Genomic DNA, 16,143 nt, shown 5'->3' on the forward strand with positions numbered 1-16,143 from the left:
TGCCAAGCAAAACAGTGACTGTGCTTCAGAAAGTGGATGGAGAGGTTTCTGAAAACACAGATCATGAACCAGCATTAGCTGCTGGAAAAACTAAATTACAGGAATGCCCAGGTGTTAACTGGTCCCTCCCAACCTCTGCCTAGCAAGCTGTCAACAAGGCACAAAGGGGCAGCCTTCGCTCCATCTCCTTTTTCACATTAGATGAAGAGGGAAGGAAGAAAACATCCTGAAGATCTCCTGCCAGCTAGAGAGCTGTAAAACCTCCCTCCCTCATTGTTCTTGCTCTCATACCAGCAGACTCCTGGCCTTTGACAACAGCAACACTGGTCTGTGCTTGGTTCCTGTACCCTTCAGGACTAGAACCACCAGCAGGACTGCCTCTAGCCCCTGTGATTTCATGGGGTGAGGTTTAACAGGCATGTTTTAATAGGAATGCTCAGTAGAGAGGGCCCTTTTTCCTCAACAGCATTAAACAAAATAATACAAATACTAAATTTAATGAATGAAAATGAAGTAGCCCGCCAGGGTAGGCTGCTGCTTCTGCAGAGGATGTGCTCCTACACTACTGAATGGTTTGGTTCTGGTCAGTCCTGAAGCAGCCACTGGGAATGAGATCAGAGTAAGGTTATGTCAGAGGAAGGTTGTGCTTTAGGTTCCTTGTGTTACTGCTTTTAAAAAAACAAGCCTTCACAGCAACTGCTCTTTTCCCTCTGGAAGGAGAGCTGAGGCACAGTTTGCAATGCAAAGTTTAATAGAGAAATGAGGAAGGAGCAAATTCCCCTTTTCTTACAAACACACAATATCTCTCAATTGTGGCTTTGTGCATTGCTGACAAGTGCAGACAGTGATGGGTTAGTACAGAGAGCACTCCCTGACATCACAAACCCTTGTCCCCTTCACATCCCAGACCTGTCCCAGCACACACCAATGCCATCTCTCCCTTTTGATCCCTGGTCACCTTCCCTCTAGGAAGATTCACTGCTATTTGCCTGCCTTTCCAATCCCCATCCTGTCCAAATCAACCCTGCCAAGTTGCCCTCCATGGCATTTTCACTATGCCACCCCAGCTGGAGCTGTGAATCAGCTTGGACCTTGTGTCCTTGCTGTGTCCATGCAGGAGATCCTATGGGAGCACCAGGCATTTGACACCAGCTTTTGAGGAACAGGCACCAGTTTTATCCATGAGATGCCCAAGACCATGAGTGCTGAAAGCTCCAGGAGGGATCCCCATGTTAAACCCTGCCAGGCTGTCCTTTTAAAAGCACAGCCCTGCCTAACACTCTTCATCACAGCTACAGAAATTCCTTGGCTGCACAGCCAGGTTTGGGGTACAGGGAGCAGTTCACGTCTCTTCACCCCAAACACAGATGTGCTTTCACACTCACACACAAAACTGGGGTGGTAAAAACTTCCCTGTGATGGATCTTTCACAAGCAGTGTTTCTGGGAAGGCCTGGCATTCAGATGGCAGGCAGGACAGCTGGTATCAGCAGTGCCTGTCATTGTGGTGTCAGGGCTTTGCAAAGCAGGGTCTGTCTTTGAAAATATTTTTTTAAAAAATGTTATTAAGAGTAGCACTCTAAGCTAAGGTCTTCCTGCTCCTGACTATCTCAGAAGATAAATCACACTAAACAATATTTTCCTGCCTTGGGATTATTGTACCATTTCAAAACAGCAGCCTGGTCTGATAATTGTGCATTTTAACCCCTCTGCCAGGCTGCCAGCAAGCATCCTTTTCCCAAATTAACCCAACCACAATGAGCTGCAGCAGAATCCACATAATTGCTCTTTTTTGCTCCAAACAGCCCGATTTACAAAGGGGACATAACCAGCCTTGCTATATTCATTATTCCTAAATCAGGTTGCGGTATCTTTATGCTCAGATACCGCCTTTAATCTCACACTCTGCCTTCAGCAGCACCTCTGGCTGCAGCAATCCCTTAAGACGCCCTCTTTCCATCCTCTCCCAGGCAAGCAAGCCAGGGGGCTCCCGATGGAGCCGGCAGTGCCCCGGCCCGAGCTGCATCCCCCCTTGGAGCCCGGCATGCATCTTCCACCTGCGCGGAGCACTCACGTTGGCGGCAGCGCGGATCCCTTGCAGCAGCTTAACTGCGGCTCATTGCTAACCCCGGCCGGCGGATCGGAGCTGCTCTCCGCAGGGCTCAGACCGAGCTGCCTCTATGACACCGAGGCATCCCGGCTCGCCAGCTGACATGTCAAAGCAGCGTCGTGGTTAGCGAGCTCATCACCAAACCGGCTGACAGCCCACACGGCGGGTCCCTGCGCTCCGTGCCGCCGCCGCCGCTCCGGGTTCGCGCAGCCCCGTCGAACTCGGTGTTGCTATCTGGCGTTTTCTGCCGGTGTCTAAAATAGCATCAGCAACGTTCCCTGTTGATTTCCCCGGCAGGGCTTGCTGAGCTATGCCGGGGACCACGGCTCCCGCAACCTGCCTGCACGCAGCATGTTAAAAACATTTTCTTGCCTTTTCCCTCCAAAGGAGTGGGGAAGAGGGAAAAAGCCCTGTTGATGTTTTTCTGCCCAGCTGTCAGCAAATCCCGACCTGAGCTAATTCTGCTATGGCTGAAAGCAGAGGATGTCTGCAGTGCATGAAGCTGATTTGCTGACTTACCCTTCATCTCTCCCAGGAATGCCAGGTGAAGAAGCCGGCCTCTCGCTCCAGGAAAGAGCCACAAGAAGCTGGGCAGCAGCCACTGCAGAGCCTGATCAGAAGTTCTCTCCCTCTGTCACAGTGTGTGCAGCTTGCCAGGTATAGCCGGGATGAGAACACCCCGTGCTTTTCCCAGGATGAATGAGATCAGCACATATTCAGTCAAGGAAAAAAAAAATAAATATATGTGATGGTTTGAGACCCAGAGGAAAAGTGTTGGTCCACAAGTTGCTCTGCTTTACTACTCAGGATTTTCTGGGGTGAATTTCATAGGGAGAGGAGTTTCTCCTCTGCATTTGGTGTCAGATGTGTTAAAAAGCAAGCAAATGGTGGTGATATCCATGGGGTAGGCAGGAACCCATCCTTAGCCACAGGAGGTGGAGGGCATGTGAAGGGCACCCTTACAAGCAGCAGAGATGCCTTTATAACCTGCAGGCTGATGCCTTTTGACTCAATCCAGCACCTTGCTGTTACAGCTCCACATGAGCTGTGCAAATCCAGACTCTGCTGGTCCTGGCTTTCCTGTGTGAGGTTGTTTGGATTAAAATCTCTTCCACCTGGCTGCTCCATGACTCCCCAGGTTGACGAAGTCCCTTTCTTCTGCCATGTCCTTCACATCAAGCATCTCTCAAGGCTCATCACCTGCCTGTCACGCTGGGGATATCACTGAGCTGAAGCCCTGGGGTGACAGAGAGGCAGGAAAAGGGCAAGAGGTGCTCAGAGGACTCAGGTGGGCTGAAACATTTTGGTGTCAGTGTTATGTCAAAGAGAATCTTGTATCTCTGGGTCTCTATTGTTGTGCTGGGGGGATCCTGTGCTCCAGTGCAAGAGGCTTATGGCATGGCAAGAGTTTTGATGTCTGCCTTGGTCTTAGCAAATAGTTAGGAATCTGTGGCGCACAAGGAACATGGCATTTTCCTTTAGTCTTGGAACTAGAGTGACTGCACTGGAGGAAAATGAGATAATTTAGTCAGGATCAGGCCCCAAGGCTTGTGTGGCTGGGAACCCAGCTCATGTCCCCAACTCCCTGGCTTTAGCTATTGCCAACCCCCATCCCTTTCTCTCTCCCAAAGCCCAGGGCCAGGAGCCACTGAGGCACTGACCTGTGCCACTGACTCTCTGCATAACCCAGGGTGTGTCCCTGCACCTCCCATCCCACTCATCTGCACAAAGTTCCTGTGCAGCTCATCCGTGCTGGGAATGGGCTCCCTGCCTCCCACACCTGGCCTAGGGCTGGAATGTGGGGTTTGATGTGCCTGAGACAGTCCCTGTGAACAGGCTGAGGGGAAGCCTGGCTCCCCTGGTGTCCCTTCAGCAGGATGCAGCAGGGCAGGGTGCTGTGCTCACCTGTCACCTCCCAAGGCCAGGTTTGTTCTCCTGCATCAGCAGAACTCGTGGATGGCTGCCAGCCAGACCCCAGGGGAAGGTTTATCCCACCTGCACTCCAGGTCTGGCAGAGCCTCAGGCTACTTGGTGCTTGTCCAAGCAAGCTGGCTTCAGCTGGTGGATGTGCTCAGAGCCCACTGGGCGGGAGAGCAGGCAATGAAGCAATCATGGAGGGCCAGAGAAGGTGCAGGAGAAAAGGCCTTTTGAGGATAAGCTTGGCAGGAGTCCTGGAAACATGGATCCCTGGGCCCAGTAATCTCTGAAGTCATAGCACAGAAGGGCAGTGCTACATGGGTCCCTCTTTGCAGGATGGGCAGTGGGGATGATGGACCTCCCATCATCTCTGCAGAGCAGCTTCTGCCTTTGACCAGTGAGGCGGCTATGGGCATGTTTGGAAGCTACACACAAGACTGAACTAACCTACCTCAGCTAAGGCTTGGATTAATTAGTCAATACATGTTAAGTGCTGCAAAGATTTAAGGCTCTGCTTAATTGTTAAGTAACTCAATCATCAGTGGCTGAGTGGGATGCCTGAGGCAGAGAGCGGATGAATCAGCCTTCTCTGGCAAGTGCAAGGTAATGAGGGAGGAAATTTTCAAGGCTGGGTGACAGTAGGATGGGTTGGTTAGGGGACAGCAGCAATTGCTGAGGTCACTGGGACTCACACAGGTTGTCCAGAGAAACTGTGGCTTCCCCATCCCTGGAAGTGTTCCAGGCCTGACTGGTGGAGCCATGAGCAACCTGGTCTAGTGGAAGGTGCCCCTGACCATGGCACGGGGTTGGAATGAGATGATCTTGAAGGTCCCTTCCCACCCAAACCATTCTGTGATTCTGTGACTGGGAGCACTTAGGATGTAAAAAAATGGTCAGGTCCTGCATGGAGCAGCCAGCTCTAGGGAGTAGGAGTCCCTTAGGTGATGGAGGGGAAGGCAGTGGTTTCATAGAAAGAGGTAAAAGGACAATGAAGAACTTTATTGAGCTCTTCAGGCTTGTTTTGGCCAAGTCACTCTGAAAGAGATGGCTTTGGGGCTGAATCAAAATGCATTGGGGGGACGTGAGAGTGGTTTGGGTGAAGTGGGGAGCACTAAATGTGCCATGGACTCACCTGACTTCCCTGCAGGGACTGGCCCCATGTTATAGGCTTGGTTAGGACATGGATCTGCTGCTGAGGAGCCAGCTTGTATCCTGCAGGAACAGTTCTCCATGCAGGGATTACAAGCTGAGAGAGTTCCCATCAGGAATGTTGGTGCAGTCCATCACCAGCCTGAGACATCTCTTCTGCTGCCACCATACAACATGTCCTGTCACTCAGGGCTGAGTTTCAGACCTGGATCTGTTGCCTTGTTTCTGTGCCAGCAAATAGCATTTTCCACAGTCTCTCTATTTGCCCCTACCTTGCTAATCTTTGTCCTCTGCTTCTCTCCATGTGGGAGCTTCCCAGGTATGTCATGGAGTCTGCTCCCAAAGACCTTTGAACAGCAGAGGAGTGTCCTCAGAGTGTTTTCCAGGGTGTTTTCCACCGCCTTTGGAAAAAAGGTCCCCCCTTGAAGGTGTAACTCACTGATACTGAAGCTTTAACCCCAGGGTTAATCCCGATGCAGAGGTGACTTCTAGACACCCATGACCATGGTATCTCAGCCAGGTAAGTTGAGAGACTCTTTGGCACTGTGCCTCATCCACACATGTATTCCCAGGGCTTTCAGTGAGGCTGGATGTGGGAAGGACCTATGTACCTGGCATCACTGTGGCTGGAAAAAACCTCTGAGCGCTGCCCTGGTGAAACATTAATATTTTCGGAAACAGGGAGCGGGTAGGAACAGCCTGTACTGTTGTGACAGAGCTGCTTGCATGAGATGAACCTCACTGCCAGGGTTGGGATGGGTGCACGTGGCTCATGTGGGATAAAGGTATGAGCTCTGGAAGGGCCAACAGGACAGCATGGAAGCATTGGCAAACAAGCCATAACTGCTTGCTGTCTTACCCTGCAGGCTCCCACATCCCTGATCCCAATCCTTGCCCTGCAGCTCTCTGTACAGAGCAGCACTGCCACAGGCAAGCAGCCCGGATAGGTTGCCTGGTTCTTGGATTAGACCTGCCTTATTCTTGGAGAAGCTGAAGTCACCAGCAGGCAGCCCCTGTCCCAGCACCAGCTGCAGGGCTTGGCGTAGCTTTGCAAGGCACCCCTTGACCTCAGCATCGCCCACGTCCTTACAGCCTCGCTTTAATCCTTTTTTAATTAACTGCTGAGGGGTGTGATGGTATCAGAAGGGTGGGAGGGGGGTGGCCTGGGGTGTTTTGGGCTTGGTGTGTGTGCCAGCCAGCTGGGATTGTTGTGAGCGTGTCAGATCTCACAGGCGAGCGCTCTCCTCCAGATCCGGCTGCAGCTCAGGCGTTGCGTGGATCATCCCTGCGGCTCTTGCGCTGCTCGGGGATCCTGCCGTGTCCCACCCGGCAGGTGCTGGCAAATCAAAGATTCCTGTGAAATCGGCAGCTGAAAGGCATAGAATGACTTCTCTGCTGGCACGGAATGCTGGGGAGAAGGTTTGACTTCAGTCAGAAAACCAGAGCAGAGATGGAGTGGCCACAGGATGTCCGAGATGGGGATGGGGGTGAGCTCAGCAGTTTGTTGGTCACTGAGATCATACAAGGGGTTTGGGTTTATCAGTGCTTGTGGTAGGTTTTCAGAGGGATTCAACAACCTGCTTGTCTGGGGTTTGACTTGAGGACAAGGCATATCCTGGCTTTCCACACTCCCTACATCTCCACCGTGGGGCACCTCCCTTGCCCAGAGTGTCTCCAGGGATCTGACGCTCCTGGGGAGAACAAGTTGCACACTGGACACAAATGCCATGAAAGTGGCCGTCCCCAGGCTTAAAGCAGCCTCTGGCTGAAAGGATGATCTGGGGACAGATTGCCTGCCTCTACCCACGGGCCTGCAGGAAGGCAGAATGACTGGAACTGAGATCCCAGGCTGCTGGCACTGCCAGGACCACCAAAAATGTGCTGGGGGTCAGTGGAAACTATAAGAGCACATGATGTGGAGTCTTAATAAAAGTACACCCAGATCCACAGGTCCTGTGTGTCTGTCCTGCACCCTCACTGTGATTTGAGAGAAACTTGTCCAGCAGATGTTGATTTGGCCTCTCCGGGCCCTGATGTGGCTCTTGGTTTTTGAAGATCTAAGAAAATCTCGTGTAATGTGGCCCTGGGGAAAATCAGGGGCATCAGAGCAGGGAACAGAGCACAGCTGTTCTTGGCCACTGTGGATGATGAGACACAGCTGTGCCCATAGTAGCAATGAAGTTCAGAAAAGAAGGAGCTGACCTGGATGAGGTGGATGTAAAGACTTTCCAAAGGGTGAACAACACTTCAGTCCCACTTGGAAAACCAAACCACATCCAGTGATGTGGAGCAGAGGCCAGATGTGTTCAGTCAGTCTGATCCCCTCCTGGCTTTGACTGGTGGAGGCTGCAGACCGCTGTGAACAGCCACCTGTGGTGGCTGGTGCTCAGTAGGTTCTCCATTGCTGGAAATCTCCAAATCAACACAGCAAAATGATTGCTCAAAAGGAAATTGTGGGCTTGGCAGAAGTGGTCAGTGCTGGGTTTTGCAAGAGGGCGGATTGCTGAGCACTGTTCATTCCATGTGCCCTAAACCCTGTGACTCTGAACCAGATGCTGGTCACTGGTCCCTCTTAGCCAGAGTCGTGAGAAGCTTTGTGAGTGTTACATGGCCAGGAGGTGCTCTGCAGCATTGCTTACAAAATCTGTGCTTCCTGTGCACACAGATTTGGGGAGACTTTGACTTTGAGGGAGCCATCCTCACGCCTTGTCTTTGCACTGACCTCACACAGTGAAAGTCAGTGAAAATGTGTGGATTTTCACACATTTGAGTGAAACGTGGATGTGCAATGTCTCTGCCTGCAACACACTTGTCTCCCTGCAAGAAATGCATGCAGGGCTCCTGCCCACCCCTGTGTTTGCTGCCCCCCTTCCCAAGCTGCTCCCTTGGCACTGGGATGTGCACATGAAGAGCAGAGCACCAGAGAGGTGCTTAGTGAGAGAAACCTGGGCTTTAAGGAGACAATGCTTAATCAGAAGCATGACCAGAAGGTGGATGGCAAGGAGATGGATGCATAAATTCTCCTTGATGCCTCAGACTGCTGTCCTCTGTTGAAGCTGGGAAGTATGGCAGCAGCAGAAGCCTTGCCCCAGCAGAGGCTCCAGCGTGGGAAGAGATTGCTCATGGCTTGGTGACCTGAGAATCCTCCTTGACAGAAAGCTTTCAGAATTGTTTGGCCACATGAAGGTCCCCTCAACTGCTGAGATTCCTGCCCTCCTTTTGGTTATGCTAAGGTTAAGGTTTAAAAAAATCCTGTGAGTCAAGGCCTCATGAAACCTCCCTCCAAGTACAGGAATGCTTCACTTTGAACTTTTGCTGTTGGATTGCTTTTTTCCCCCTCCAGATCTGCTGTCTCTGGGGTTGGCATGAAATCAAATGCTCTTCAGTGAAGTCAGCCTTTAGCTGGAAGCAAGTCCAGTTATTCATCCCCTTTTCCCCACTGCAGCCAGATATGTGTTGCTCTTCTGAAGCAATGCTGCTGGTTTTGTATCCCTGCCCCACAGCCCTGCTGATCTGCAACACAGAGGAGCCTCAGAGCCTGGCTCAGCACTCAGCAGCAGCTGGTTCAGCTGGTGGCAATGTGGGATTTTGCAGGCATCAGGCTGTGTGAGGGATCGGAAGGAACTCAGAGCTAACCTGCCTCTTATTGCTGGGGATGAATCATGGCAGTGTCTAAGCTTCAGGCAGCAAAGAGGGAGTGGAGCAGGGCAAATGCAGGGTCACAGAAAATGGGATTTCTTCATTCCTCAAACAGTAGTTCAGTTGTGCAGGGCTGTGGTGCTGCTTCGCTGCTGTTTTTCTGCACTCTCCATGGTTACTCCCCATGGGGCTCATTAAAAGCACAGGGTTTGTCCCCATGGCACTGCTGGCTTGGAGAAATGGCCACAGCTCTCTGCAGAGTGGAGTAGAGCAGAGCACATGTGCTCACTTCAGTTCTGGGGCTGGAGAAAGGGTGGAGAAAAGGAAACATGGAAGGGCATCAGCTGGGGAGATCAGGAGGTGCTGGGAGGGGAAGGTCTGCCAAGAATGGGCCATGGCCCCAAAACCAGAGCTCCTGATATACCCCAGGGGCTGTGGGATTGACCAGCCTGGCTGCACATGGTCTGTCTGTCCTTCCCACACCCTGACCTGTGCCCACAGCAGAAGTGATCTGTGGGACACAGCAGCCCTGGTGCAGACTCTGCCAGGTCAGACCAGACCTGCAGGCATCAGGAGATGCCCAATGACTGCAGGCAGTGCTCAGCATGGGGATGACAAGCCAGCAGGACCACAGATGAGACAAATGGGATGTCCCTGCCAGAGGCAGGTTGTGCCTTGGCTTTGTGCTGTTGAGCTGGTGCAGCTCTTGGCTGGTCAGCCTTGGGAGAAAGGCACCTGCATTGCAGAGTGTGCTCAGAGCCAGGCAGCCAGGCTGCTCTGCACCCTGGTGTGGTGGCACTGGGGTGTGTGTCACCTGTGGGGCTGTGTCACCACTTTCAGTTCCTCCTGACAGTGTCTCAGACAAAGGGAATTGTGCTGCTGTTCCCTCAGACAAAGGAAATTGTGCATTAGCATGGAGAGCTGAGGAAAGCACAGAGGGAAGAACTGGCAGGGGAACATTTTATACCCCAGAACTGATGGCCAAGTCAGCTTTGTAGATGTTTCTTAGCTTGTCTAGAGTGGAGTTTTGGCCATGCTCTGAGGGATGGAGAACCTCTGGGGTTGTTCCACCTGGAAAAGACAAACTGGGGCTCTGAGGAAACCTTGGAGGCCCTGCCAGGACCTAAAAGGGCTACAGGAGAGCTGCAGAGGGAGTTCTGACAAGGGTCCTCAAGTGATAGGACAAGGGGCAATGTCTTCAAACTGACAGAGGGCAGATTTAGATGAGATGTTAGGAAAAAATTCTTTACTGTGAGGCTGTGAGGCACTAGCAGAGGTTGCCCAGCAAAGCTGTGACTTCCCCATCCCTGGAGGTGTTCAAGGCCAGGCTGGATGGAGCCCTGAGCAACCTGGTCTAGTGGAAAGTGTCCCTGCCTATGGCAGAGGACTTAGAGCAAGATGATGGTGAAGGTCTCTTCCTACCTAAACCATTCTATGATGACACAAAAATAAGATGTGAAAGAGAATAAAAGCCTTTTAAGAGCCTTGATTTTTCCCATGCAAGGCTCCTGTCATGCTGGGTAGAGATGCTCTGCTCTGGGACCTTGGTCTGCAAGGGCCACAGGAAGGCAGGAGGCAAAGGCAAGCACAGGGATCCTGGCAGGCCTTGAAAACAGAGAGAATTGCATGTGCTCAGTGAGAAGGAAGAGCTGGCAGAGAACCTCCCCCCTCTCCTTGCATCTGTCCAGTGCTGAGCAAACACCAGCTGATCTTCCTGACACTCGCAGAAGACAGGGAAGCAGTACAGCACCATAGTGGTCAGGCAGTGAAACCACAGCTGCAGTGGCAAATGACAAATGCTGCACAAACCCACCCCTCGGGCAGGCTCAGCCCATCAGGAGCAGGGCTGAGCTGTTTCCCCACAGCAGGTCAGGGACAGAACCAGAGGGGAGCCCAGACATCCTGTCTTGCAGCTCCTGCTCTTGCTTCTGGGCCTCAATGAGCTCAACCAGCTGGAGAAATAACTTCCCAAGGGGGCTGTAGGGGTGAGGAAATAATTAAAAGCTGATCTAGGCTCCTGCTTTGGAGGAAGAAAACTCCCCTCAATTATTTTCTTAATGATTTAAAAGCACCCTTTCATCTCCAAACTGGCAGGAACCTTCTATTGTTTGTTTCTCTTATGTTTGCTCCTAATCAGTTTTTGCTCAGCAGAGATGGAGATGTGGGAGCCAATTTATCAGGCAGAGCAGAGGAGACACATGAAATGGAGTGGAGAAAGTTAGTTATCAGCAAATACTTAAAGATTTGCTGCCAAAGGTGCAGGAGCTTTTTCTTGCTGCTTACGCAGATATTTGACAAATAACAGGAGGAATTTGTTGGGAGTTGATTACATTTTAAACCCAAATCAAAATAAAAGTTTTCACTTACAGCATTCAGACTTCCATGCCCACAGCAGCTGTGTGTACCCACCAGTCTGGCACCAAACACTCAAGGCCAAGTCATCTGCCCAGGGCCCTCTGCAAAGCCATGGAGGACAAGGGATGTCACCAGCTGAACCTCTCCATCCTGTCCCATGTCTGAAAGTCACCAGGATCTACTCACTGGCCTTTGTGTCCTTTCCTGAGTGTCCTGAGGTGGTGTATGGAGATGTGCTGGGATCTTGCTGGCCTGTTCTGCCAGGTGCCACCAGAATGTGCTGCTTGTGCAGCCCTTCCCTGCCATTTGTTCTTTCTGGTGCATCCACACTGAACATCCACCTTCCCTCCAGGCTGAACATTTCTGTTATGGAGCCCTGCATGGCAAAGGAAACCTTTTCCACTTGGAGAGTGGTCAGGTACACAGGACACTGTGCTATCTCCACACCTGGAAATAACCACAAGTCACCTGGGTAAGATCCTGACCAAAGTTTGAAGATGACCCTTCTCAGAGCAGGAGACTGGACTGGAGACACCCAGAGGACCTTTCTGACCAAAATTATTCCATTCTCATCAGATAGCATACAAAAGAGAAGATCTTTGTTTAGACAAGAGGAGAGGAAAGAGACGGGGGAGCAATAATTTCAGTGCCCTTCATTGACCTTACTGATATACTTTGAATTATCAGCTGTGTATGTGACCCTGCTGGCTGCAGAGAAATTGTGCCCTTTCCTTTCACAAGGCTCACAGGGACAGGCCTGCACAACCCCTGCCTCCTTCAGCTGATTTCAGAGCCCAGAGTGGGGACAGAGCTGTATCCCAGTTTCTGCCAGGAATGGAGGCATTAGGGAACAGGCAGCTTGCCCAGCTCTGCAGTGACACACTGGCAGCAGCCAGACTCCAATCTCTCAGCCCTCTCCGTCTCCAGCCAGGCTATCTCCAAGGATATCCCTGTGCCAGACTGCAGATATGGTTCTCTCCAGGTCCCTCCTCTGCACAAAGCCCCAGAGTGCTCACCAGGGTCCCAAAGCAGTCCCAGCCCTGGCTGCAGGCAGGCAGAGTGGTCCCCACCAGATGAGAACACTCTCCATCTCCTGTCCATCTCTACAACCTGAGGTGTGTCTGAGGGTGGGCATCCTCTGGCTTTTCTACAGGGATTTGTCCTCACCTCTGGTGCTATGGAGGGGACAGAGAGACTGTGATCCCATGCTTTGCTTAAACATGCTTTGATCCCAAACACCTTGCTCTCCTCATTCACCATTTGCCCACCACGTGTTGAAAAAACCTTTCTTTGGACTTCTGAGAGCCCTGCGTTGGTGAGGTAAGCAACTGTTGGTCAGGAGCGGAGTTACAGTCGTGCACAGCAATTGCATAAGGAGATTTCCTGGCAACTGAGGAAACCTGACAGAAATACAAATCTGAGAAAAAAAAAATCCCTTCTTGAAGTAAAGTTCCTCAAAGAGCTCAGGGATGTGGTAACCGGGGCAGGACAGACACAGACAAGGACCCTGACCTTGCCCCAGCTCAGCCACCCGGGTTCCCTTGGGCACCCTCCCAGCCTGCCCTCCAGCACCAGCTGAGTCTCTGGTCACAGAAGGGATTTATCCCCCACCTGCCTCAGAAAGTTTTAGTCATCACCCAGCTGCTGAATAACCCTCTTGTCTGAATTCCCCTGCAGGCCCAGAAGGACTCTGCTTATCTAACGCTCATTTGACCGGATAATTTGAAGGCAGTTCCAAGCACTGTGGAAGTGACCTGCTCTAAGTCAGTTCAGCTTTTCAATCCCCTCAGCTGCAGTATCAGCAATTTTCCTTGTATTTTTTTCTTCTGCCTGGTGCAGGCTGTGACATTTCTACTGTCCCAAGCATTGTGTTTACCTTGCTGGGACTCAGAGGAGGAATGGTGGCCCTGGTTCTCAACACAACCTGTGTGTGACCTTGCCTGGACCCATCCCTATCACAGGGGGTTTTTTTGCAAAGATTAATTGATCTTATAAGTCTTTGTTTGTCTCATCCTCAAATGCTTGAAAGTGGCTTCCTAGAGCAGGTCTGGCCTCTGAGTGCAGTAGTAAAAGCTTGTTCCTGCACTGTCTCCTTTTTGGGTGTTATTAATTAATCCTGCTGCTGTTTGCTGTTTTGCTGGAGGGCTTGTGTTACTTTCTTGCTGCTGGGGAGATAAGCTGCAACCTTGCCACGAGCAGAGCACAACAAGTATTTAGTTCCAGTGCTAATACTTTCCAACAAAAACTTTTTTTCCTACGACCAATCTCGTGCCTGGCTTTGAAACGCTTTCAATGGGAGCATTCAGTGCACAGCCGCCTGCGTGAACGTATGTGAAAGTTACTCAGACAATCTGCCTTGTGTTTGCTCTCCTCCTCCCACTGGCTGCCCAGCTTTTCCTGAAAATGCTAATGGGAAGTGGCAAAATCATCCTGAACCTCTGAAATTACTGAGCCATCTTTTCATACCTTTCAGGGGCCAGTTCCTGCAATAAGTAGCTAAGGATGTTGATTTCTGATATATTTGAGATAGGAAGCTAATACTGCCTTGCTTTCTCTTGATGTGCCTTTCCCGCTTCATCTTCCATACCTTTGAATCCTTTCCCATTTCAGCCAAGTCTAGTGAAGTGCCAATGATGGTAGATATCAAAATTCCCATCACTTTTGCAAATATTAATTGCTGGATAAAGGAAAAGTCTCTTTCAGTGCCTCCACTAATGGAAATACAATGCTATGAGGACACTACATATAATCCCAGAGCAGAAGTTTCTAAAAACCCCCAAAATCTCTCTGTAAAAACCCTTTCAATCTCTTTAAAGCAAGTTTCGTTGATCCACTTCTCCAAGGAGAGCTTGTTCATTGCAGTGAATGATTTGCAGGGGTTTGTGAGTTCCTCTCCCTTACCTTGTTGCCCTTGTAGTTTTCCAATTTGGGACCTGGACTTGAGCTGAGAGACCATAAAAATTGTCACTGCAGGAGGGTGGCTTTGTGGCCTGGGTCTTGCTGGTAATGGGAGGGAGAACCACAGCAGTATCCTCCAGCCTTGATCTCTGTGCTCATTAAATCAACTCCTTTTGCCACTCATGAGATCCATCTGCAGCCTCAAAAGCCGAGATTCATTTTCCTTTTCAACTGAACCATTCTGTAGTTTATGACACTTCATTGTTTTAGACTTGAAACCCAAGGGGCCTGAATTGAAGCCAGAGAAATGGCAGTGAAAGATAATGTGGGACTTTTAGATCACAAGTGGATGAGCCTAAATATGAGGTGGGATCTTTTCAGAAATAAACTTGTCTGGTTTCCTGTTTTTGCTCTGTAGGGAAAAGCCTTTAGGAGGCCCAGACACACCAGCAGATCACAGCTGTGTTGTATGTCTGTTGTGTATCTGCTGCTGGTGGGGACTCTCTGGGGACACCCATGTCCTGCCCCTAGCTCCCTGTCCCAGTTAATTCCTTGTTTAATCTCTTTTTCCTTGTGCTTGTTTCCCTTCCTTTCCAGGGAAGGAAGACTCCTGTCTTGCAGATTCTGACCTTGCCATCATGGCCTCCTTCTCCTTGCTTCCCATTTGCCTTCATCCAATTATCATGTTCCTATCTGCTCTCTGAGAGGACCTCTGTCAAAAATCTTCCCTCTGTGCTGTGTGCTTGCCAGGTCTGAACAGGAAAATAGAGTTTCCTGCTATTTCATTATCAGTAGTCGGGAAAGTTTCTGCCTCTGAGGGAAGGCACTTCAGTGAATTACATCCCTCCTCAGCTGACTCAGAGCAGATAATGTGTATTAAATCCAGTCCTTTCTGTCCCTAATTTTCCCCTTGTAGCTGCACCATGGATGGCAATAAGAAGAAGAGACATGAGGCTCATCTCAGTTCCTGAGGGGCATCCTCAGAGCCCCTGCACAACCTGGCCTTCTCTCCCTTGAGGAGAATATATCCATCCTAATCTGAGCTGCCAGCTCAAGGGGAAGCCCCAGTGAGGGCAAGAGATCCCACAGCTTTCCTGTGAGGGAGCAAGCCCAGGATCTCCCAGGTCTCTTGTTGGGGAGCAGACAGCAGGGATCTTTTATTCCAGGTTAGTTGGCACATTTGCTGGTTCTATAACTGGACATGGTTAGTCATGACACATATATGGCCCTTGATGTGATTTTTCCTGGGCCAGCTGCTACGTGTAGTACCAGAGGAGGTGGTGACAAAGCTGCCCATTGCTGTATCTGTTTGTAGAACTGATGCAGAGGTGCTGCAGATTGTGACAAATTCACCCTCCATAGTCAGAAGGAAACAGGCTTGACTAGGACATCTCATCCTGGGAGTGTCTCTTCATGGATGCTGTGGAATCTGGATGAAAGGCCACGTGCAGACACCTGCTCCTGTCTGCTGTCACCTTAGGATTCAGACAGAAATTGTTGTGACTTGCAGATCTCATTGCAGTTTAGGATAAACTGGGAACTAAGAGAGCCTCTGGCAGAGGGAGCAGCAGAACTACAAGTCCCTAAGGGAGCTTGGCTGAGCAGGATCCTTTTTGGCAAGCAGCTAGTGAGGTTTCTTTGGCAGTTCTGCACCTGCAGGTCTGTCAGCCAGACCCATTCTCCTTTGCAGGCACAACCCTTGTCTGTTAAAAAGAATGGGACGTGTGATTGTAAGCACAGTGTTGGGGTCTATGATTCATGAGTCAAAGCTAGAAATCAACCAAAGAGAATAGCCAGCAGGGGTGAGTCACTGCAGGGTTAAAATCCTCTTTCCAGGTCAGTCATGCAATTCAATGCAGCCACCTTCCCTTCCTTCCCATGGATGTGTGTTTGTGCATTTACACTACAGCATCTTGTTTAATGAAAAGGATTTATTTTGATAGATGGAAGGCTTCTGGTTATGTAATTGCCCTTGTAAGGAAGCACAAAGGAGAATTTTAACAATATTGCTGGCTCTTATGCAAGAGTGTTGCCAGTGTTTACTTTGCAGACATGTGAATCTCCTCTGTCATTTGG

The 16,143-nt window shown here is 50.5% G+C and overlaps 1 protein-coding gene across 2 annotated transcripts in view; it reads right to left on the minus strand.

Annotated features, from left to right (window-relative positions):
- The window catches only part of SLC45A4 (solute carrier family 45 member 4), an 84,997-nt gene extending 82,205 nt beyond the window's left edge, over nucleotides 1-2,792 (minus strand). Inside the window, exon 1 of one of the 2 annotated variants that reach the window (XM_064706745.1) lies at nucleotides 2,629-2,792. The gene's annotated coding sequence lies outside the window, so the exon portion shown is untranslated. Of the gene's footprint in view, nucleotides 1-2,073; nucleotides 2,569-2,628 lie in introns of those variants that run through there. The other variant, XM_064706744.1, reaches the window with a different exon arrangement.
- Between the last annotated feature and the right edge of the window lie 13,351 nt (nucleotides 2,793-16,143).

This window comes from Zonotrichia leucophrys, chromosome 2 (assembly GCF_028769735.1).
Source record: "Zonotrichia leucophrys gambelii isolate GWCS_2022_RI chromosome 2, RI_Zleu_2.0, whole genome shotgun sequence".
Taxonomy (NCBI): Eukaryota; Metazoa; Chordata; class Aves; order Passeriformes; family Passerellidae; genus Zonotrichia; species Zonotrichia leucophrys.